Source organism: Ranitomeya imitator, chromosome 1, assembly GCF_032444005.1.
Source record: "Ranitomeya imitator isolate aRanImi1 chromosome 1, aRanImi1.pri, whole genome shotgun sequence".
Classification (NCBI taxonomy): domain Eukaryota; kingdom Metazoa; phylum Chordata; class Amphibia; order Anura; family Dendrobatidae; genus Ranitomeya; species Ranitomeya imitator.
In genome coordinates, this window is record NC_091282.1 from 1,242,135,496 (window position 1) to 1,242,159,766 (window position 24,271).

At 40.6% G+C, this 24,271-nt stretch overlaps 1 protein-coding gene across 3 annotated transcripts in view; it reads left to right on the forward strand.

The window, feature by feature from the left end:
- Positions 1 to 24,271, forward strand: part of CTNNA2 (catenin alpha 2) — a 1,798,423-nt gene that overhangs the window by 943,970 nt on the left and 830,182 nt on the right. The gene's annotated exons all lie outside the window — the stretch shown is intronic.

A 24,271-nucleotide genomic window follows, 5' to 3' on the forward strand; every position in this document is an offset into this window, starting at 1 on the left:
ACTAGGATTAGGACATTGCTACATGAATGTGACTAGGATTAGGACATTGCTACATGAAGGTGACCAGGATGGGTACATTTGCTAAGACAAGGTGACCAGGATTAGGACATTATTACATGAAGGTGACCAGGATCTGGATATTGGAACAAGAATGTGACTAGGATTAGGACATTATTACATGAAGGTGACCAGGATCTGGACATTGCTACATGAATGTGACTAGGATTAGGACATTGCTACATGAAGGTGACCAGGATGGGTACATTTGCTAAGACAAGGTGACCAGGATTAGGACATTATTACATGAAGGTGACCAGGATCTGGATATTGGAACAAGAATGTGACTAGGATTAGGACATTATTACATGAAGGTGACCAGGATCTGGACATTGCTACATGAATGTGACTAGGATTAGGACATTGCTACATGAAGGTGACTAGGATAAGGACATTATTACATGAAGGTGACCAGGATCTGAACATTGCTATATGAATGTGACTAGGATTAGGACATTGCTACATGATTGTGACTAGGATTAGGACATTGCTTCATGAAGGTGACCAGGATGGGGACATTGTTACATGAAGGTGACCAGGATGTGGACATTGCTACAATAATGTGACTAGGATTAGGACATTGCTACATGAATGTGACTAGGATTAGGACATTACTACATGTAGGTGACCAGGATCTGGACATTGCTACATGAATGTGACTAGGATTAGGATATTATTACATGAAGGTGACCAGGATCTGGACATTGGAACAAGAATGTGACTAGGATTAGGACATTATTACATGAAGGTGACCAGGATGTGGACATTGCTCCATGAATGTGACTAGGATTAGGACATTATTACATGAAGGTGACCAGGATCTGGACATTGGAACAAGAATGTGACTAGGATTAGGACATTATTACATGAAGGTGACCAGGATCTGGACATTGCTACATGAATGTGACTAGGATTAGGACATTGCTACATGGATGTGACTAGGATTAGGACATTGCTACATGAAGGTGACCAGGATGGGGACATTGCTACATGAATGTGACTAGGATTAGGACATTGCTTCATGAAGGTGACCAGGATGGGGACATTGTTACATGAAGGTGACCAGGATGTGGACATTGCTACAATAATGTGACTAGGATTAGGACATTACTACATGAAGGTGACCAGGATCTGGACATTGGTACATGAATGTGACTAGGATTAGGACATTATTACATGAAGGTGACCAGGATCTGGACATTGCTACATGAATGTGACTAGGATTAGGACATTATTACATGAAGGTGACCAGGATCTGGACATTGGTACATGAATGTGACTAGGATTAGGACATTATTACATGAAGGTGACCAGGATCTGGACATTGCTACATGAATGTGACTAGGATTAGGACATTATTACATGAAGGTGACCAGGATCTGGACATTGCTATATGAATGTGACTAGGATTAGGACATTATTACATGAAGGTGACCAGGATCTGGACATTGCTACATGAATGTGACTAGGATTAGGACATTGTTACATGAAGGTGACCAGGATGTGGACATTGCTACATGAATGTGACTAGGAATAAACATTATTACATGAAGGTGACCAGGATGTGGACATTGCTACATGAATGTGACTAGGATTAGAACATTGTTATGTGAGGGTGACCAGGATGTGGGCATTGCTACATGAATGTGACTAGGATTAGGACATTATTACATGAAGGTGACCAGGATCTGGACATTCCTACATGAATGTGACTAGGATTAGAACATTGTTATGTGAGGGTGACCAGGATGTGGGCATTGCTACATGAATGTGACTAGGATTAGGACATTGTTACGTGAAGGTGACCAGGATCTGGACATTGCTACATGAATGTGACTAAGATTAGGACATTATTACATGAAGGTGACCAGGATGTGGACATTGCTACATGAATATGACTAGGATTAGGACATTATTACGTGAAGGTGACCAGAATGTGGACATTGTTACATGAATGTGACTAGGATTAAACATTATTACATGAAGGTGACCAGGATGTGGACATTGTTACATGAATGTGACTAGGATTAAACATTATTACATGAAGGTGACCAGGATGTGGACATTGCTACATGAATGTGACTAGGATTAGGACATTGTTATGTGAAGGTGACCAGGATGTGGACATTGCTACATGAATATGACTAGGATTAGGACATTATTACGTGAAGGTGACCAGAATGTGGACATTGCTACATGAATATGACTAAGATTAGGACATTATTACGTGAAGGTGACCAGAATGTGGACATTGTTACATGAATATGACTAGGATTAGGACATTATTACGTGAAGGTGACCAGAATCTGGACATTGCTACATGAATGTGACTAGGATTAGGACATTATTACATGAAGGTGACCAGGATGTGGACATTGCTACATGAATATGACTAGGATTGGGACATTATTACGTGAAGGTGACCAGAATGTGGACATTGTTACATGAATGTGACTAGGATTAAACATTATTACATGAAGGTGACCAGGATGGGGACATTGCTACATGTATGTGACTAGGATTAGGACATAATTACATGAAGGTGACCAGGATGTGGACATTGCTACATGAATGTGACTAGGATTAGGACATTATTACGTGAAGGTGACCAGGATGTGGACATTGCTACATGAATTTGACTAGGATTAAGACATTGTTACATGAAGGTGACCAGGATGTGGACATTGCTACATGAATATGACTAGGATTAGGACATTATTACGTGAAGGTGACCAGAATGTGGACATTGTTACATGAATGTGACTAGGATTAAACATTATTACATGAAGGTGACCAGGATGTGGACATTGCTACATGAATGTGACTAGGATTAGGACATTATTACATGAAGGTGACCAGGATGTGGACATTGCTACATGAATGTGACTAGGATTAGGACATTATTACATGAAGGTGACCAGGATGTGGACATTGCTACATGAATATGACTAGGATTAGGACATTATTACGTGAAGGTGACCAGAATGTGGACATTGCTACATGAATATGACTAGGATTAGGACATTATTACGTGAAGGTGACCAGAATGTGGACATTGTTACATGAATGTGACTAGGATTAGGACATTATTACATGAAGGTGACCAGGATGTGGACATTGCTACATGAATGTGACTAGGATTAGGACATTATTACATGAAGGTGACCAGGATGTGGACATTGCTACATGAATGTGACTAGGATTAGGACATTATTACGTGAAGGTGACCAGGATGTGGACATTGCTACATGAATTTGACTAGGATTAAGACATTGTTACATGAAGGCGACCACAATGGGGACATTTGCCACAACACGGAGACCAGGATGGGGCATTACTATACAATGGTGAGCAACTATAAAATTGTACCATTACCCATATGTTAAATGACATACAAAAGCTCTAAAAATGCTATCACTAAAAATTTCATCTCAGCCTCGTCAAATTGAAATGTTTTCTATGTGCGGCTCATACACCCAGCGGAGTATGATCCCCCTATTCTATACACTCAGACATAAATGAAGAAATAATGTGTAAATGAATAATAAATTTTAGTTTATTTTTTTGTATTCTTTATCTGACTTATCTAAGACTTTTACCTTGGAATTTACATCTGCTTTTCTTAGCTTTTGTGAGGGTCATCTTTTTTTCTGCATGTTTCTTACCCTGTATAAGGTGTTTTGTGTTCTATGCTCAGTCTTAAATACAAGGTTATTTTTTAAATAAGGTATATTACTCTTTTAATGAGTACATTAAATTCTGCACAAAAAAGACCTGTGGACACTTTTTTTCCAAATGCATTTGAATTGTCTAATTCAAGATGAATGTAAAAGGAGGAAAAAGTATCTAAGCAAGGAAAGGAAAGACACAAGAATGAACGAGAAAAAAAATAATCGGTGGGAAAATTTTCACCATGAAACAATTTTTTTTTAAGATGCTGTTACTATTTTCATCTACTAGTGAAAACTTGAAATAAAAATTAAAATTAAAAATGGTACACTGGAGGTCTTGCCTAATGGGGAAGAAATACCGCTGCTTGTTTTGGAAACAGTACTACAAAAATCTTTAGGTCATGTGTAATATCGCAGCTGGTATTTTCAGTCTGTGAGATGGTCAGCATGTTTTTATGCTTGTTTCTATATAGGGTTAATCAGTAAAATAAATATTCAGAATAAATACCTGCTGGACCTGTATCAGATGCTTTTCTTCTTCTAATTTGAACAAGAGTGGTAGGGGAATAAGAAAAAGTCAACGTAGAAAAGGTAAAGACATAAGGATGCAATGGCCACAAAAGATCTAAGACAAAATTCTCGCCATTCTCATAAAACAAAGAGCTTCAGAAGACACCATTTCTATTTTTGGCCTATAGGTAAAAAGCAGACATGGTGCTTTGCTTAAAGGAGAAGAAATATGGTTGCTTTCTTTTGGAAACAGCACCACTGAAATCCATGGGTCTTTTTTCGGTATTGGAATTGGGCTTTATTAGTTGTATGACAATGAGTTGCAATGCCACACACAACCTGATATGTGGTTGTCTTCCGGATGAAGACGTATGTGTTAATTCGAAATGCGTTGAATAAAATCACATGTTCAAAAAACGTTCGAAAATAGATGTCTCCAATACACGGCAGCGCAGGAGATATACACAAATTCTTTTTATGCTGAAAAAAAGAGCATGAAACGCACCTCCAAAAAATCATACATCGATCTAATGCCGCTAGGCCAAAATATAAAAAAACTAAATATTAGATTCTTAGATTAACGTTCAGATCAGACTGTATGAAGCCGACTGCCACGTCATGGTGAACCTTTCAATGGATCCTATCTTTTGTTGCCTTAAAGGAGCGGTGGTGTGTGCTAACCACCACTGCAATGACAATGCACCATCAGGGTGGGCGGCCTGGTTCCTCACAGTGCCCATGTTGCAAGACTGAGTCCCCATGACTCCATATCGCAGCGCCCCACAAGCACAGCAACAACGGCCGCCATAGAATACGAACACCTAATGAAAGGAGCATTGTAATGCACCTTCCTAAAGCTCTCGAATGAGAGCAAAAATAATCTGGACCCTTTTGCACTCTCCTGCTAACTATAATCACCTGTATCAAATGGGAGGCACGCAAGCCCAGAAGAAAAAGGAAAGTACTGAGAGCCACCAGGCCACCTGCCATGACGTGGAAGTGGGCTTCATAAATGTTAAACTAACAACTTCATGTTCATTGTTCATGTTGTCATTAGATAAATATATTTTTTTGGGGGGACCAGCACTCCTATATAACACAGGTGACTTTAGTTTGTAGGAGACTGCAAAAGGGATCCAGCCTATTCTTGAGAGCTTATGTAAAGTGAGTTTCCATGCTCCTTTCATTTGGTGTTGGTGCTGTGTGGCGGCCATTGTTGTTGTGGTTTTGTACTTGTGGGGCGGTGTGGTCTTGAGTCATTGGGACTCAGTCTTGCAACATGGGTTCTGTAAGGCACCAGGCCACCATCGCTGCTTATTCATTGACTACAAGATGGTGATTAGCGCTCACCACTGCTCTATAAAGGCAATAAACGTTAGAATCCACTGAGAGGGTCACCGTGACATGGCAGTGGTCTTCATTCAGTCTCATCAGAATGCTAAACTAAGAACCACTTGTTCAGTTATATATATTTTTGTCTAGAGGCATTAGATGAAAGTATAATTTTTTTAGGTGCGGTCCATGCTCTTTTATTAGCGTATTACAAATTATCCTTATCTTCACACACAACCTGTTGGCAGGTGAGGAACCTTTCTTAGTAGAAAGTAGTCATAATTTTCGTAATCGATGGCTTTCTGGGCTTGTTGGGAGTTAAGATTGGCATCATATTGAGAGAGACATAGCTGCTACATAAAGATGCAAATACATATATACAAATGCCTGTAACACTAGTTACTCTATGTGATTGCTCTTCTTAAAGTGGATTAAGGCTTTTTGGGGATATATACTGTAGTTTTACAAGAGTTTAATCATTTTGATTTTGAGCTCCCATCAATTACCAAACTCTTTTCACTAGACGAAACTAGTATAAAAATGGTAAATTTACTGCGCAGTATAAAATTAGTCTGAGCCAGCTAAGTGCAGACATAATTATGTAGAGATAGACATTTTCCTCACCATTTAGGAAGAGAAATAATAGCATTTTCAGAGGTAAATATACAGTAAGCTTCATTTTACTGTGCTGTTAGAATTAATCACCCTTTCGCGTTGTACAGTTCCATCTTGAAATATTATTTATTGGCTAGTGATACGTAGTAATGCTTTTAGTAATGTTACTAGTTGATCAAGTGTTTATATCATTTTGTAAAATATGTATTAAAACCCCCATTTGTAAATTATTAATATTTCATATGAGTATATTTAGATTTAAGCCTTATACTATTATAAAGGTTGCATTATTTGTATAGATACCTACCAAAGACCTCGACTGATCAGTCCTAATAGTAAAGGTTTAATGGTGTTTACCAAATGTGATGATGATGATGTTCGTCCTTCGTTTACGAAGATGACCATGACTTCAGGGTTACCATCATTTTCTTTTTCTTTATTGTGTGTCGACCGCTGTATGGGAAACCCGCCAGCTGCGGTAGGCTGGCCAGGTGAAATGAAGCAGCCTATGTTTGAGGCACCTTTTCTAGCCCCGTCCTCGATTGAGGTGAGCAGAGTGATCCTGAACAGGACTGCTCAGACACCCAGGAGGCTGCCGAACTCCACTGCTGCTTCGGTCCAGTAGAGAGCGACCATATGGCCTGGGCCGCCTGCGTGCAGGTTCGTGACTACAGCTTCCAGTGACTCCACACCTGCTGCTTTACCACTCTCCCATCACCACAGGACTTTTTGTTACGCAGTGGTTGAAGTCATGACTTGCGCTTGACTTGGATTAAAGTGAGGAGGAGTTGCGCAGTCGTCAACCTCACTCTCTCGCCCGTACCTATCGAGCCCCAGTGGCAATAGCTAAGCGAGACAACTGGAGATAGGTCAGGGTGCAGTGGATGGCCAGCAGTGTCCTATATGTGCCTCGCTGCGCCCTCTCAGCGCTCCACAACACAGTGCTGGAAATCGCTTGTCTGTCCGTTGAACCTTGGTTTCTTCCGCACAGTCTGCCATATCCAGTCTTCACATGCAAGGGTAGGCAAACCCTTGAAAATCACTGTAGGTCTCAAAGAACCCAACAGCTACCCTCAACTAGTTTGGCCCGCCTGCCGAGGCGGTGTTCCGGGGTGTACCCGCTGCCGCATGCTAGCAGCTACTTGGAGGTACAGGTGAGAGTTGAGCATCAGATGAGGACCAAAGATGGAAGAGCTGTCTAAAGAGGACACGGCAAGCACTCCACCAGAGGTGCTACCTCTATCTAGATACCCCATATACCCCATTTACTAAATGTATGAAATTGAAGACTCATCCTTGGATTGGTAAAATATGAAAAAGTCTTGCACTCAACTTAAGTGTCACTTTTGTAGATTTATTAGTAGCACTAGAAGTAGCACTAGAACCGTTTCAGTCCAAAGAGACTTTCATCAGTCACGTGCTGTGCCTATTAATCTGTGGCAACAATTCCTTTTGGAAAGCGGATCACGTGTTATGCAAACAAATACCGCCGTATAATATGGTAGGGTAAATGAGAGGGGTGTGGAGAGGAAACTTGAACCACCATGTAGCAGGCGTGGGGCGTTGACCATAGGTGGCCTCTTGGGAGACAGGGGCTGTGGGTGAGCCGCTGTGAGATAAGGGAGATGTCCTCTAGTCCCGCTGAGACTAGTGTTGGACACTATATACTTAACATATACTTAGTTAAACCGGCGCTAGACACCTGTGGAAAAATGGAGAAGACGCCAAAGCGTGGGTTAATGCACTGTGTAAGGCTACGTTCACATTTGCGTTGTTGGACGCAGCGTTGTCGACGCAACCAACAACGCAAAACACAACGCTGCGTTTTTTGACGCATGCGTTGCCATAAACTAGTAATGTTCTTGAATTTTGGCGCAGGGAAAACGCTACAAGTAGCGTCTTCCGTGCCCTGTCTGGTGCGTCAAATTGACGCATGCATCGTAAAACACAATGCAACATTAACATGGGGGGGCGCATGGACATGCGCCGGTATGCGTTGCATTGTGTTTTACGATGCATGCGTCAATTTGACGCACCAGACAGGGCACGGAAGACGCTACTTGTAGCGTTTTCCCTGCGCCAAAATTCAAGAACATTACTAGTTTATGGCAACGCATGCGTCAAAAAACGCAGCGTTGTGTTTTGCGTTGTTGGTTGCGTCGACAACGCTGCGTTTTTTGACGCATGCGTTGCCATAAACTAGTAATGTTCTTGAATTTTGGCGCAGGGAAAACGCTACAAGTAGCGTCTTCCGTGCCCTGTCTGGTGCGTCAAATTGACGCATGCATCGTAAAACACAATGCAACGCATACCGGCGCATGTCCATGCGCCCCCCCATGTTAAAGATAGGGGCGCATGACGCATGCATCGGTATGCGTAGACGACGCTGCACCCAACAATGCAAATGTGAACGTAGCCTAATTGGGTATCTGATGGGTAATTGCAGCCACCTAAAGTGAAATTTGCAGTTATTAATCTGAGAACCTGTAAGGTAGAAAATGGAACAACAGAGGGGTGACAACTCAAGTTGTACAATAGTCTATAAAAAAAAGAGTCTAATTGGAGTCTGTTGAAGAGGGTTTAAAACTCTGATATTGGGTATCCTTCCTGATCCTTGATCCAAAATGAAGAGTCCTATGAAAGTCAAATCATGCATGCAGTAGTCGAGATTTAGTAGAAGATGCCCCCTCGTTGGCAGTATCCGCCTGTTTGAGGAAGACACCAAAACAAAGTCAACTGTGACACCTTAGATAGAAATTGCAGAAAATGTTGTCTGATAGATCAGAATGTGACACCATCTGTGCAAGTAAATTGATTAGCATCGTCAGTGCAAAAATTTGAATCCCATTTTTCAGGGCTATACGCCGATGAAGCGACTGACAGTAAGATAAAATGCAATGTCATTGTTCCTTGGGACATTGGGATGGGGAAGTAAAAAGTTGATCCAGTTTCTGATCCATAAATCAAGGAGGCATGGTAAAATCATGAAGTTTGTATTCCAGTAGAGTTAAAAATCAGTAGAAAAATTCAAAGATACAAGATACAGAAAACAAACATCCTCTATTATAGAGGAATAGGAGGGGGGACACAGAAAATTGAGATGGGACAAGTAAAGTCAATGCTTCATTAATTCTACCAGATAAAGCTTCTTGAAGGAAATCTACTATTGGTCATGACTCCTAAATACTTTCAGTAAGTAAAATAGAGGGTAGGACATATTCATGAATCCAGTCATTATTTACATTTTTGGTTAATAAAATTGGAAATAGGGTGATCCAGTATGGGAATATGGGGATATTAATGTTCCACAATGTCTTCCATCTGACTGCAATCTAAGTGCAATCTGGTTTTTTTTTTAGCTGGAGCAATAATCTGGTTTGAAATTGGATCACGCAGATGTCTATAAGAAACAGATCATAATGGATGGTCATCTGTTATGTCATCAGTTAATGGATCCATTTTTTTACCGCTGCCCATGCCCAGAGCACTAGAAGTGTTCACATGTGCCTCTAGTAAACTGGAATAAAAATTGATGCAAAATATATGTCCATTTTTGCTCTGTTAGTAATGGATCCAGTCTCTTTTCTTTCTTTCATTTTTTTAAATAATGAATCTATTACAAATGGAAGAATAGCTGAACATATAACCAGAGCCTCACAGTTTGGGGCAGAATTTCCCTTTTCAGCATAAAATCCCTTTTTTTTTGTAAAAAAAAATCTCCTTTATTAATATCCACAATACGCAATTCCATAAAGGCAGTGTAATGTTAAATATATAAAACATTAATAGGATGCAATTAAGCTGAATGTAACTGGACGCTTAGCTCAAGAGATGAATGGCCAATTCTCATCGGACGTAGCCACCTACGTAGAGGGACAAGTTGACGAATGATTTCGCAGCTCAGCTTTATGGCAGCGTGGCAGGATCAGCCTGTACGGGATTCCCAAGAGTCATATCTGTTACAATGCTGGCTTTTTTAATGTTGCCTATTCACTAATTCAGGTCCAGAACTAGTAATCATAGCTCCGAGCCTCTGCTCGGGTCCAGTACATCATTTCTATAGCTTTTAAATGCCGAATTTCCAAGTTAGCATTTTAATTCCTCCTGTGATATCATTTCGTAGTTAGCTGTTTATTGTTCTTCAGGGGCTTGTTTCTTCGTGTTAACCCCTTTGTATGAACATTAAGAATTTTTGAAATTTTGGGGAATTTTTGGGGTAACTTCTTTCTTTACCTGCTTCCATTCATTATTGCTCAATTTGCTTGCTTTGATTAATCTCAGCTCTCTTTTCAGTTGAGAGGTAATTATCGACTATTTGTTTCTGTTTAACTTGTTTCCTATTTATTAAGCGATAACTTGAAGAAATATCTTGTACGTAAATCGAGGCCTGAGACAAGCAAATGAATCACGTTTGTTTGATAATGATATCTGCGGCACTCAGGAGGTAGATTCAGATGATTTGTGAGCCGCCGGTTGCTTAGCAGCGCGTGTCTTTGAAAATAATAAGAATAATGTAGAAACGTCTTGTATTCTTGTCAAGGTTTTCTATTTTCTATTTTTCTCAGAGATGAAATACTACAGAATAATGATTAAGACATGTGCGAAATGCGTTTGTACATGGGTTCAAACCATCACAGTATTCAGTGTGTAACGTCATATGTTGTCAAAGTTGGGATTAGCTCATTGCTGAGTTTGAGGAGAGGATTGTTGACGACTTTCTAGAAGCTTTCCTTAATTTTAATCATAAATGGGCTTAAATGAGTTGCCCACTATTTTTTTATTATTTTCAAAATGTACCCATGGATCAACAAAAAATTTACTTATCTATCGGACCTTGCTTACTTATCTGTCAGAGGACGTCACATCACATAATTGATTGGCCATTTCTGGAGTTTGCGAGTTTCCCCAGATATGGGGCCAGTAGTCTTTCTGTAGACTCCGGTATATGGTCAGTTTTTGTCAGGTGATAACATTGTTCCTCCTGTTACTGACAAGCCTGCCATCTTCCCGTGCTGCCAGAGATTCGTTACACAATAGGAAAAGGAGCGTAGGATGCGTTTTTATTTATCAAAGTGTTTCGAGGTAATCCAACCTCTTCATAAAGGCAAGCCACAATGTCCTGATGAAGAGTTTGGATTACCTCGAAACGCGTTGATGAATAAAGCCGCATGTGCACTCCTTTTAGTTTCCTATTGTGTATTGAATCTGTGGCAGCAGGGCTTCAAATCCACCTCATCTTCCAGCATTTGTGTCCTATCTATCTGGTGGTGTTGCAGCAGCCTTTGACAAGGTTTAAACAGTTTTTGTGAGTGTCACAACCCCACCAGAAGAGCATACTCTGATCTAATCTATTTTTTGTTTACCAAGTATAACCCAACTGCTTTTTGTCTTTCCAGTTTTCTTTTTACTCACTTTTTCCTGATTTTGGCTTTTGTCAGACTGCTTTGGTTAATATTCCATTAGGCTAAAGCTAAGCTATAGAAGCTATAGACCAACTACATAGCAAAGTTTTTTGGGGATCATAGCTAGGACTGCTACTATGTAGTTGAGCCTTGAATAATGGCACCTTCTTCCGGACTGTAAGGTGTGGTGTGTAAGGATGGAGAGAATCTTACCAGCTTAGACTAACAAGCACTCCTGGAGGTGCACCAATGAACCTGGAGAAGGAGCTTATAGAATTCCAGGTGGAATATTTTTCATTGGGCTGGTATCCAATATTGACAAACCTAGGAATGAAGCTCCAGTTTGAAATAATTTTGTTCCCTTGGCATTGAGCGTTCTGCAGGCTTTGTCTTTTAGGGTGTCTATGGCCACTTTGATGCTCCCTGACTGATGTATAGGTATCTGTCCATTCCTGTACGTGAACACAAAATAACAATGATAGGCCCATACTGACTTTCTCCTGCGAAATACCATGATTTTCATTTTCTTTTGGTTGATGGATCGTGCCCATGTGGAACTGTATTTCCCTGAGATTTTCAGGTTGTCTTTGAGGCCATTTTCAGCTTGTGGCAACAGTCATCTACATACAGTAGAAATTTCATGGAGGGTGAGACCTTGTGGATGATGAGGATTCCAGAGCAGTTGTGAGCTCATTGATGTAGATGTTGAAGAGCATTGGACTTAGGCTTCAGCCCGTTCTGACTCCATGACTGCTAGAAATAAGCCGTTCTTCTCCAGTTTATCACCAGGCTGCCATTTTTCTCAGTGTAGCAGCTTTTGATGATGTCATAAGTCTTTCCTCTGATTCCACTCTCTAGCAGTTTAAGAAATTCGCCAGTCCACAAAACAGGCTTATATTTTTCCATGCTTTGTGTTGTGGATGTGGCTCTGGATAAAGTTGTGCAGGGTGTAGATGTAATCAGCAGTATAATGTTTTTTCATGAACACCGCTTAGCATGTACTGAGAACTTTGTGTTTGGTGAGGAAGTTTAGGATCCTCTTGTTCAGGATTCTATTGAACGGTTTTCCCAGGTTGCTGCTGGCACCTGTGCCTCGTTGGTGGGGTCATTTCTGTCCCAACTCTTGTGGATGGGTGTGATGAGTCCTTGGTTCCAGGTATGAGAAAAGTAGAAAGCATTTAGCACAATGTTGAACAGTTTAGCCACTGCAGTCTGTATATCAGAATTTCTGGTGTGATTCCATCTAGAACATTGGCTTTTCTACACCTCATAGAAGAGATTCTCTGGTATTTCCAGCAATATGATTGGTAACATAGTAACATAGTAACATAGTTAGTAAGGCCGAAAAAAGACATTTGTCCATCCAGTTCAGCCTATATTCCATCATAATAAATCCCCAGATCTACGTCCTTCTACAGAACCTAATTGTATGATACAATATTGTTCTGCTCCAGGAAGACATCCAGGCCTCTCTTGAACCCCTCGACTGAGTTCGCCATCACCACCTCCTCAGGCAAGCAATTCCAGATTCTCACTGCCCTAACAGTAAAGAATCCTCTTCTATGTTGGTGGAAAAACCTTCTCTCCTCCAGACGCAAAGAATGCCCCCTTGTGCCCGTCACCTTCCTTGGTATAAACAGATCCTCAGCGAGATATTTGTATTGTCCCCTTATATACTTATACATGGTTATTAGATCGCCCCTCAGTCGTCTTTTTTCTAGACTAAATAATCCTAATTTCGCTAATCTATCTGGGTATTGTAGTTCTCCCATCCCCTTTATTAATTTTGTTGCCCTCCTTTGTACTCTCTCTAGTTCCATTATATCCTTCCTGAGCACCGGTGACCAAAACTGGACACAGTACTCCACGTGCGGTCTAACTAGGGATTTGTACAGAGGCAGTATAATGCTCTCATCATGTGTATCCAGACCTCTTTTAATGCACCCCATGATCCTGTTTGCCTTGGCAGCTGCTGCCTGGCACTGGCTGCTCCAGGTAAGTTTATCATTAACTAGGATCCCCAAGTCCTTCTCCCTGTCAGATTTACCCAGTGGTTTCCCATTCAGTGTGTAATGGTAATATTGATTCCTTCTTCCCATGTGTATAACCTTACAATTATCATTGTTAAACCTCATCTGCCACCTTTCAGCCCAAGTTTCCAACTTATCCAGATCCATCTGTAGCAGAATACTATCTTCTCTTGTATTAACTGCTTTACATAGTTTTGTATCATCTGCAAATATCGATATTTTACTGTGTAAACCTTCTACCAGATCATTAATGAATATGTTGAAGAGAACAGGTCCCAATACCGACCCCTGCGGTACCCCACTGGTCACAGCGACCCAGTTAGAGACTATACCATTTATAACCACCCTCTGCTTTCTATCACTAAGCCAGTTACTAACCCATTTACACACATTTTCCCCCAGACCAAGCATTCTCATTTTGTGTACCAACCTCTTGTGCGGCACGGTATCAAACGCTTTGGAAAAATCGAGATATACCACGTCCAATGACTCACTGTGGTCCAGCCTATAGCTTACCTCTTCATAAAAACTGATTAGATTGGTTTGACAGGAGCGATTTCTCATAAACCCATGCTGATATGGAGTTAAACAGTTATTCTCATTGAGATAATCCAGAATAACATCCCTCAGAAACCCTTCAAATATTTTACCAACAATAGAGGTTAGACTTACTGGCCTATAATTTCCAGGTTCACTTTTAGAGCCCTTTTTGAATATTGGCACCACATTTGCTATGCGCCAGTCCTGCGGAACAGACCCTGTCGCTATAGAGTCACTAAAAATAAGAAATAATGGTTTATCTATTACATTACTTAGTTCTCTTAGTACTCGTGGGTGTATGCCATCCGGACCCGGAGATTTATCTATTTTAATCTTATTTAGCCGGTTTCGCACCTCTTCTTGGGTTAGATTGGTGACCCTTAATATAGGGTTTTCATTGTTTCTTGGGATTTCACCTAGCATTTCATTTTCCACCGTGAATACCGTGGAGAAGAAGGTGTTTAATATGTTAGCTTTTTCCTCGTCATCTACAACCATTCTTTCATCACTATTTTTTAAGGGGCCTACATTTTCAGTTTTTATTCTTTTACTATTGATATAGTTGAAGAACAGTTTGGGATTAGTTTTACTCTCCTTAGCAATGTGCTTCTCTGTTTCCTTTTTGGCAGCTTTAATTAGTTTTTTAGATAAAGTATTTTTCTCCCTATAGTTTTTTAGAGCTTCAATGGTGCCATCCTGCTTTAGTAGTGCAAATGCTTTCTTTTTACTGTTAATTGCCTGTCTTACTTCTTTGTTTAGCCACATTGGGTTTTTCCTATTTCTAGTCCTTTTATTCCCACAAGGTATAAACCGCTTACACTGCCTATTTAGGATGTTCTTAAACATTTCCCATTTATTATCTGTATTCTTATTTCTGAGGATATTGTCCCAGTCTACCAGATTAAGGGCATCTCTAAGCTGGTCAAACTTTGCCTTCCTAAAGTTCAGTGTTTTTGTGACTCCCTGACAAGTCCCCCTAGTGAAAGACAGGTGAAACTGTACAATATTGTGGTCGCTATTTCCTAGATGCCCGACCACCTGCAGATTTGTTATTCTGTCAGGTCTATTAGATAGTATTAGGTCTAAAAGTGCTGCTCCTCTGGTTGGATTCTGCACCAATTGTGAAAGATAATTTTTCTTGGTTATTAGCAGAAACCTGTTGCCTTTATGGGTTTCACAGGTTTCTGTTTCCCAGTTAATATCCGGGTAGTTAAAGTCCCCCATAACCAGGACCTCATTATGGGATTGGTGTATCCAGAGGGTTTTGGAATTCTTAGATTTTTTTCCTCCATTGCCTTTAATTTTGCTATTATGCATTCTTGGCTTAGTCCTTCCTTTGGGATATTTTTGTAGAAATTTTAGAAGTAGCTGAACCAGATGTTACTGTTTTCAATATGGTGGCAGCTTTTCTCACAATTTGCGTCCATGTGGTTCTATAATTCCCAAAAGGAGCTATCTTGGAGGACATCTTGGAGCTGGTTGAGTTTGATGGAGATGCAACTTTACTTATTTCTTCTGTTTTTTTTTATCTATCTATCTATCTATCTATCTATCTATCTATCTATCTATCTATCTATCATCTATATATCTATCTATTTATCTATCTATCTATCTATCTATCTATCTTTCTTTCTACTGTTCCTATCTCTATTGTAGCTATATCTACCTCACATCTATATGTATAATAATAACAATACTAATTTTTTAAAAGAGCTCCCTCGTCCAAACATTTTTTTTGTATGGCCGTTTAGTTCTAGTGACTAATTTGTTAAATGCACGGCACTGTTTTTAGGCAAAGCAAATAGTTTTTTTCTAAATTTGGGGAACCCCTTTACGTAATATTTTTAGCATTTATTCTGTGTTCTAATTCATTATTCTTATTTTTTTGTTTTAGATAGAAAGATAGAAAATGAGGCTGATATTTCTCACTAACATTTGAAATATTTGAAAATTGGTTCCTTAAGAAGATACTTTTGTTAAATCTTCTCACTATGTTGTTCAAAGGGGGCAAAAAGTACTTTTTCATAACGTTTTTTTCTTATTATTTTGGTTGATACATTTTTTGCCGTTTTTTTTCTTTTTTTGGTACACTGTTTAACACCAGCCGCCATAGAGCGCTGTGACATTTCCTGCCAGTTGTAATTCTCTGTTATATGAGATATGAACGTGTCTTGAGGCTTTGTCAGAATGACAGATCATTTCCTAAAACTAAACTTTGATAAAACAGAATCATTATTTTCCCTTATAAAACATTTTTTATTTCTCCTAAATAGAAATTATCTGTCTAGACTCTCGCTATTCCTTTCATTAATTCTTCCAGGAGCCGGGTTTTATGTTTCTTCGCTGAGGCATTCCATATTTTTTCCTCTGTATGACTGCTAATATTTTTTAATTTCTTTGAAGAAAAATAATTTTGACTTTTTATTTTGACATAAATTATAATATATATATATATATATATATATTACCTAATATTGTGTGATTTCATCTACTTTTATAAATCAGTTTTATAACAGGGTTTCGATAAACCCATTGCAACTACAGTCGATGCCAATAAAGTTGGCACCCTTGAAATTGTTCCGGAAAATGAAGTATTTCTCCCATAAAATTAGTGCACTTACGGTATCTATGTTTTGTCATACACATGTTTATTTCCTTTAAGTGAATTTGAAACAAAAAAAACAGAGAGAAGAGGGCACCAAAAAGGGTTGGACAAAATTGTTGGCACTTTTCAAAGATTGTGGGTAAACAACTTTGATTCAAGCATACGATGCTCATTCAAACTCGCCTGTGGCAAGCAACAGGTGAGGGCAATATGAAAGTCACACCTGAAACCAGATAAAAAGGGAAGAAGTTGTATCAATCTTTGCAATCTGTGTCTGTGTGATCAGAGTGTGATTTTCATAATCTGCCTCAGTTTCTGGAATAAGTGAACATTTGCTCATGATGATGGGAATAACCATTTAATTCCCATGGACAACACAGGGAATCACTGAGTATGATATGGCGGCCCTTTGAGATTTCTATCATGGCCCATTGGACAGCCAAATAACTTGTATAGAGCTCCATAGACATCTCTTTGTCATGTGCATGAGCCCTTACGATACAGATTGTAGTGGATAATCTTGATTCTATGAGATTATCACAGGAAATTATATTTTTTCCATAAAAATGAAGTAAATTCCTTCAATCTGCAAGAATAATGTTTTTTTCCCATTTGATTATTTAGATACTTCCACTTACATTCCAGTATCTGGATATAGACAATACTAATATAATAATTGCCCCCGGGAACATAGGACTATTGCTCTACAGATTGTTTGGCACATAGACTACTCACAGAGTTCATCCTCGCTCCATCGTGTGCCGCACATTCCTATAATTATTTGACTGATTGCCCTTTCAGTCCGTTACTTGGAGGAATACTTGATGCACAATACAGTGTTAAGCTGCCCTGTCATCAGTGCTCGGGTCACTGAGGCTATCTATTGCGCTGGATTTCGTGAATAGCTTCCTTTTAGCATTGATAAAGCAATCATTCTTTTCCGCTCATGCGTTGACCCAGGGTTCAGTTTACACATTATAAAATAATCCCTCAATAAGTTATGCAATTTCCATGCATTGTTAATTGTTTAGGATATAGTGAATGCATGTTCTTGTTCTGTCCATGAGTAGTGTTCAATCAGAATGCAGAATTATGTATCATATATATATATATATATACTGTATATTTATACACATACATGTGCACGCAATAATGTGCAAGAATTTTTGCTTGGGTGTGGAAAAAAGCTTAAAAGTAAAAAGCCTTCAAAAATAGAAATGTTAATAATTTTTTATTAGTTAACAAAGTGCAAAGTAAATAAATAAATGAAAACTCTAAATCCCACCGATTCTTCATAACCGCCCTTTGTCTTCAATAAAGTATCGGTTCTTCTAGGTTCTTATCACTTGTTGTGTGCAAGTTTTTCGAAGGAACTCAGCAGAGAGGTTTATCTAAACATCATGGAGTACTAACCCCAAATCTTCTCTGGATGTCGCTTGCAGAAATCCTTCTGTCCCTTTATATGTTCCCAGACAGACTGGATGATGTTGAGATCAGGGCTCTGTAGGGCTGGATCGTCATTTCCAAGACTCCTTGTTCTCCTTTACATTGAAGACATTTCTCAAAGACATTGTCTGTATGTTTGGGGTCATTCTCTTGCTGGGGGATACATTTGGAGCCAATCAGATGGTGGCTTCCCAATGGTATTACGTGAGTAGTATTATCACATGGTGAAGTATCTGCCTAAATTATCAGCATTGTGGATATCTTTAATGCTGGCCCCAAATCCACTTGCTTAAATGCTGCCTAAAACCTTAAAAGGATCTTCCACCATGCTTCACTGTTCCTGCAGAAATTCAGGAATATTTCACTAGGGTTGAGCGACTTTTCTTTTTATAGGATCGGGTCGGGTTTCACGAAACCCGACTTTTTCAAAAGTCGGGTCGAGTGAAATCGGCCGATCCTATAGAAAAGTCGGGGTCGGGGTCGGCCGAAACACAAAACCCAATGCAGTGCATTGGTTTTCTAATGGTTCCCAGGGTCTGAAGGAGAGGAAACTCTCCTTCAGGCCCTGGGATCCATATTTAAGTGTAAAATAAAGAATTTAAATAAAAAATATTGATATACTTACCCTCGGACGCGCCCTGGTTCTCACCGGCATCCTTCCTTCCTAAGAATGAGCGCCTGAAGGACCTTCGATGACGTCGCGGCTTGTGATTGGTCGCGTGAGTGGTCACATGGGCGTCACGCGACCAATCACAAGCCGCGACGTCATCTAAGGTCCTTCAGGCGCTGATTCTTAGGAAGGAAGTCTGCGGGTTAGAACCAGGGTGCGTCCGAGGGTTAGTATATACCTATTAGGAATATACTCACCCTCGGACGCACCCTCAGACGCTTCCTTCCTAAGAATTAGCGCCTGAAGGACCTTAGATGACGTCGCGGCTTGTGATTGGTCGCGTGACCACCCATGTGACCGCTCACGCGACCAATCACAAGCCGCAACGTCATTGAAGGCCCTTTAGGCGCTCATTCTTAGGAAGGAAGGCTGCCGGTGAGAACCAGGGCGCATCCGAGGGTGAGTATATCAATATTTTTTTATTTTTATTCTTTATTTTACACTTAAATATGAATTCTGATACTGATTTCTGATATCTTAAACATATCGGAACTCGGTATCGGAATTCCGATTCCAGATCAGAAGATCGCTGACCTCATGGCCGACCCCACACAGGGGTCGGGTCGGGTTTCATGAAACCCGACTTTGCCAAAAGTCAGCGACTTCTGAATCTGGCCGACCCGTTTCGCTTAACCCTATATTTCACATTTTGACTCATCGGTCCAATGCACTTACTGCCATTTTTCTGCACCCAGTTCCTATGTCTTTGTGCATAATTGAGTGGCTTGGCCTTGTTTCCATGTGAAAGTTATGGTTATTGGTGACAATTCTTCTATGAAAACGATTTCTGGCCAGACGTCTTCAAACAGTAGCTATATGTAGCTGGGTCTTACTGGTTTACTCCAGTTCTGATCTGATGGATATCATCCAATTCTGTTACATAGGTTGAAAAAACTCACCTAGGTCCATGAAGTTCAACCTTTCAAAAGGAAAGTAAGCATGTTCTGTCTTCATCCTATTACTAAATTTCCTTGACTAACCACTGCATCTTTGGTCCTCAATTTTGCCTATTTTTTTTTGTATTTCTTCAAAATAGCTTGGGCATCTCATCTTGAGAAACCTCAGTCTGTTTTGAAATCTTTGCCTGGGAGAAACCTTGTTGATGTAGTATAACTACCTTGTGTCTTGTTGTTACCGTTATCTTGCCATAGTGCCTGTGTTACAAAACTGTCTTCTACAACCTCAACTTTGTTGCTGTTTTTTGGTTTATCCTCACCAAGTTTTCCCTTTTGTTTGTGTTTCAGTTCAAGACTGTGTTTCAATCTTCATAAGATAATGATGATTATTATCACTTTCCTTGGAATAATTGGTTACTCAAACACCTGACTATCATCTTACAAAATCCCTGACATTGCGCAAGTGTATTTAGAAGAATTAATGCTGCTTTGAATGCAAAGGTCGAACACAGGAAATATTAATGTGATTTAGATTTTGCTTTTTACCGTTCGCTTTGCATTTTGTAAATTGGTACAAAAAAATGGACTATTAACACTTCAATTTTCAAAAACACTCTTATTTTTGCACACCTGTCAAAAATTTAAGGGCGGTCCTAAACATACACAAACATACATTTACGATATAGCTTGAGATAAGCAGGAGTACATGACCTGCTTTGATTAAGAACAATGGTTTTGAGATACTCTTTCGGGAGATGTCTCTGTTATATGTGTCTAAATGTGGACACCTAGTGGATGTGATCTGATTGCAACCTGTAGGAAGTGTAAGTACATTTGTATATGTACGTACTACACACTATATACATTAAAGAGATATTCCCATATGTCTCTTATTGCAAGATCTCTGGGCATGCAATCAACTCTGAGGTCTTCACTAATCCTTAGAGGGAAGAACCCAAGGTCTCTCTTTGCATCCCAATATCTTCAGTGCACAGATGGCATGTAATTTACAATATGAATTTTGTATATATTTTCAATCCTTGCTTGTTGTTTAAGTATCCTAATGGTGCATGAATCCTCACATTAACAGCAAAGCTGTCTTCAACAATTTTTTTTGTTTAAGGAAATATTGGAAGAAAAGAATAATGAGTGATTTTCCCTCTGACTCTTGCTGGTTTCCCTGCTGGTCTATGCGCAACTTATGATTGGCCAGAGTGGTGACACGATGTTAGGCGCTGGGGTTCTCTCACTGCACAGGGTTGATCCTGAGGCTTGTCTGCATCTGCTGTCTCCCATTAAGCTTCTGCCCCTGCAAGTGCTGCTGAGCGTAGACATCATTCCCAGCATCTTGCTCAGGCTTGTCCTGTTCATCTGGCTACTACTGGCTCTTCAGCCAAGTCTATGGTAACCAGCGGTAGGCAGCGATGAATCGACGCTCTGTAGGCTAAGTCCAGAAATCACCCTACTGAGCATGCTCATGATGTGGCAGCGTCTCATTGGTGGTCGGTCATCAGCTGCTTTGGTGATGTGGCAGCTCTGGATTGGTCCACGAACAAGGTCCTGTCTGACTGGACTTGAGCAGAACATATAAAAGAGTCTCAGAGGTACACGCGGGAGTCCTATTATCATTTTCCTTACATGTGTGTATGGGACATTGCACCTGTGTGGTCTTTTCCAGTATGTGCTCAGGGTTGGCGGTAAACTGTTAGAATTCTGGCTTTCCAGAGAGGAGATTGTCTGTGTGAATTCTGGGCTGGCGTCTAGCCACTAGAATTCCAGCACCTCCGGAGAGGAGTTTTTTTTAGTGCATTTGCTGAGTGTGTGACCACTGTTTGCTTTTTACCCCATTAGCGGGCTACATTCCCCTGTGAGATTAACAGGGGTCATATCTAATGCCATACCTCTTTCGTTTCTGTGTTGGAGTGACACAGCTCATTTGCAGAACATCTGTTCTGCTGCTGTGCACGAGTGACCCAGCTCAGTTGCAGTACATCTGTTTTGTTTCTGCGTGCGAGCTCAGTTCATGTGCTGTTCACATTGAGTGGAATTTAACTCAGTGTGTGCAAGCAAACGCTCGCTGTGTGTTCATTGTTCACATTAGCAGCAGTTTAACATCTCTGCACGGTGGACCCTGGGTTACAATTGCACTTTATTATTACATTTATTTAGTGCAATCCACCGACCCTATAATCCGCCTCTGTCAGTGATTGGCTGCAGTGGTCACAAGTACTTTTGTGGGAACATCATAATAGCAGAAAAAAAGAGTCTGCAGACGGATTGGGCAGCGGCCGAGCAGGAACAGAGACCAAAATGTTATTACTGTCTATTTTTTTTATTTGTGAACCCAATTTGAGTCTTAAAAAGGAGTCTACCATATGGAAAAATAGGTGCATTGGAATGCAGGTGTAAACACTTCTTAAATATACATATGAACTGTTATAGGTCTCCTGGATAGGAGATATTTAAGTCTCATCAGCTATTTACAAAGAAGGAATGGGTTTGCCAAGAGGTTAGCTAACAGTAATCAATAACATTATTACAATTTACTCATATGCTGGCCAAAAATAAAAAATCTGTATGTTTTCCACAAATCAGCCATTTTTCACTTTCTCACCAACCTTAGATCAGATCTGTCTCTCTGTAAGGCAACTGTTTGCAGCAGGAGCCCTCTCCCACTGCTTTCAAGTAGAGATGAGTGGACACCTGGATGTTTGGGTCCAGCGGGTTAGGCCGAACAGTTACAAAAAGTTTGGGTTTGGGTACCAGAACAGTACCTGGACCCGAACCTGGACCACATTCACTTTAATAGGGGTCCCGAACATCCACTGTTTGCTGTGCTGTAATGTGCAAGACAGCACGGCAAACACTGATTCTGATGAGTTGTTAAATCATCCCTGCCTGTCAGAGAGCTGCGGTTCCCACGCTGTCAAAAGACTGGAGGAATAAAGTTTACCTCCGGTCACAGGTATCAGCTGATGGGACAACTGCCCATCATCTGAAACTTGCTGCCGCTAGTAACAGTGAGAGAAGGAGCTGCTGATGGGAGTATTCATCAGCCAGCTCCTGCGCTGTAAATAAATAAAACAAGCATGGGTTCCCCTGTATTTTTATTAACCAGCCAGGCAAAACTCACAGCTGGGGGTTGCAACTCTCAGCTGTCAACTTTAGCAAGGCTAGTTATCAAGAATAGAGAGGTCTCCACACCGCATTTTTTAATTATTTAAATAAATAATTTAAATAAAAGGCATAGGGTCCCCCCATTTTTGACAACCAACCTTGCTAAAGCAGGCAGCGGGGGGCTGGTATTCTTAAGCCTATAAATAGCAGCCTGCAGCTGCCCAGAAAAGACACATCTATTAGATGCTACAAATTCTGGCACTTTGCCCAGCTCATCCCACTTGCCCTGTAGCGGTGGCAAGTGGGGTTAATATTTGTGAGGTTACCAGCCCTCAGATGTCTGCTTTAGCAAGGTTGTCAAAAATGCAGGAGAACCCACACCATTTTTTAAAATTATTTATTTAAATAATTAAAAAATATGGGCAGCCCCCATTTGTGAGTTTTGCCTGGCTGGTTAACAAAAATACAGGGAAACCCACACCATTTTTTTAAATTCTTTATTTACAGCGCAGGAGCAACTGATGAATACTCCCATTCACCGCTCCTGCTTTCACTATTTTAAGTGGCAGCAGGTGTTGGTTGATGGGATCAGTAGTCCCATCAGCTGACACCAGTGACCGGAGGTAAACTTTATACCTCCGATCACAGCTGAGCGCTCCCGCTGTCTTTTGACAGCATGGGAACAGCGGCTCTCTCACTGGTGGGGGAGATTTCACCGCATTTAGCAGCGGTGTTTGCACATGACAGAGCAACAAACACCCAGTGTTCGGGCAGCCGAACATGAGCAGTAACACAGACTCCCTGGTGAAGTCCGTGCTCAGTGTCGGTGCCCCAACAGTAGGTGTTCGATATGGATGCAGAGCTTTACTGATCGGGTTCACCTATCTCTACTTTCCAATACTCCAGCAAGTTAGAAGATGGCAAAGAAGTGCTAGAGACTCTTATCTCTATTATTTTTGCTGCCATCAATGAATGACATAATTAATTCTTGGGTGGAAATGTTGTTAGTAGTGTTGAGCATTCCGATACCGCAAGTATCGGGTATCGGCCGATACTTGCGGTATCGGAATTCCGATACCGAGATCCGATACTTTTGTGGTATCGGGTATCGGTATCGGATACATAGAGATGTGTAAAATAAAGAATTAAAATAAAAAATATTGATATATTTACCTCTCCGGCGGCCCCTGGACTCAGCGCGGGTAACCGGCAGGCTTCGTTGTTCAAAATCAGCGCTTTTAGGACCTGAGAATCACGTCCCGGCTTCTGATTGGTCGCGGGCCGCCCATGTGACCGCCACGCGACCAATCACAAGCCGCGACGTCACCGCAAGCTATTAGCGCGCTCATTTTTAAAAAATGAGCGCGTTAATGACTTTCA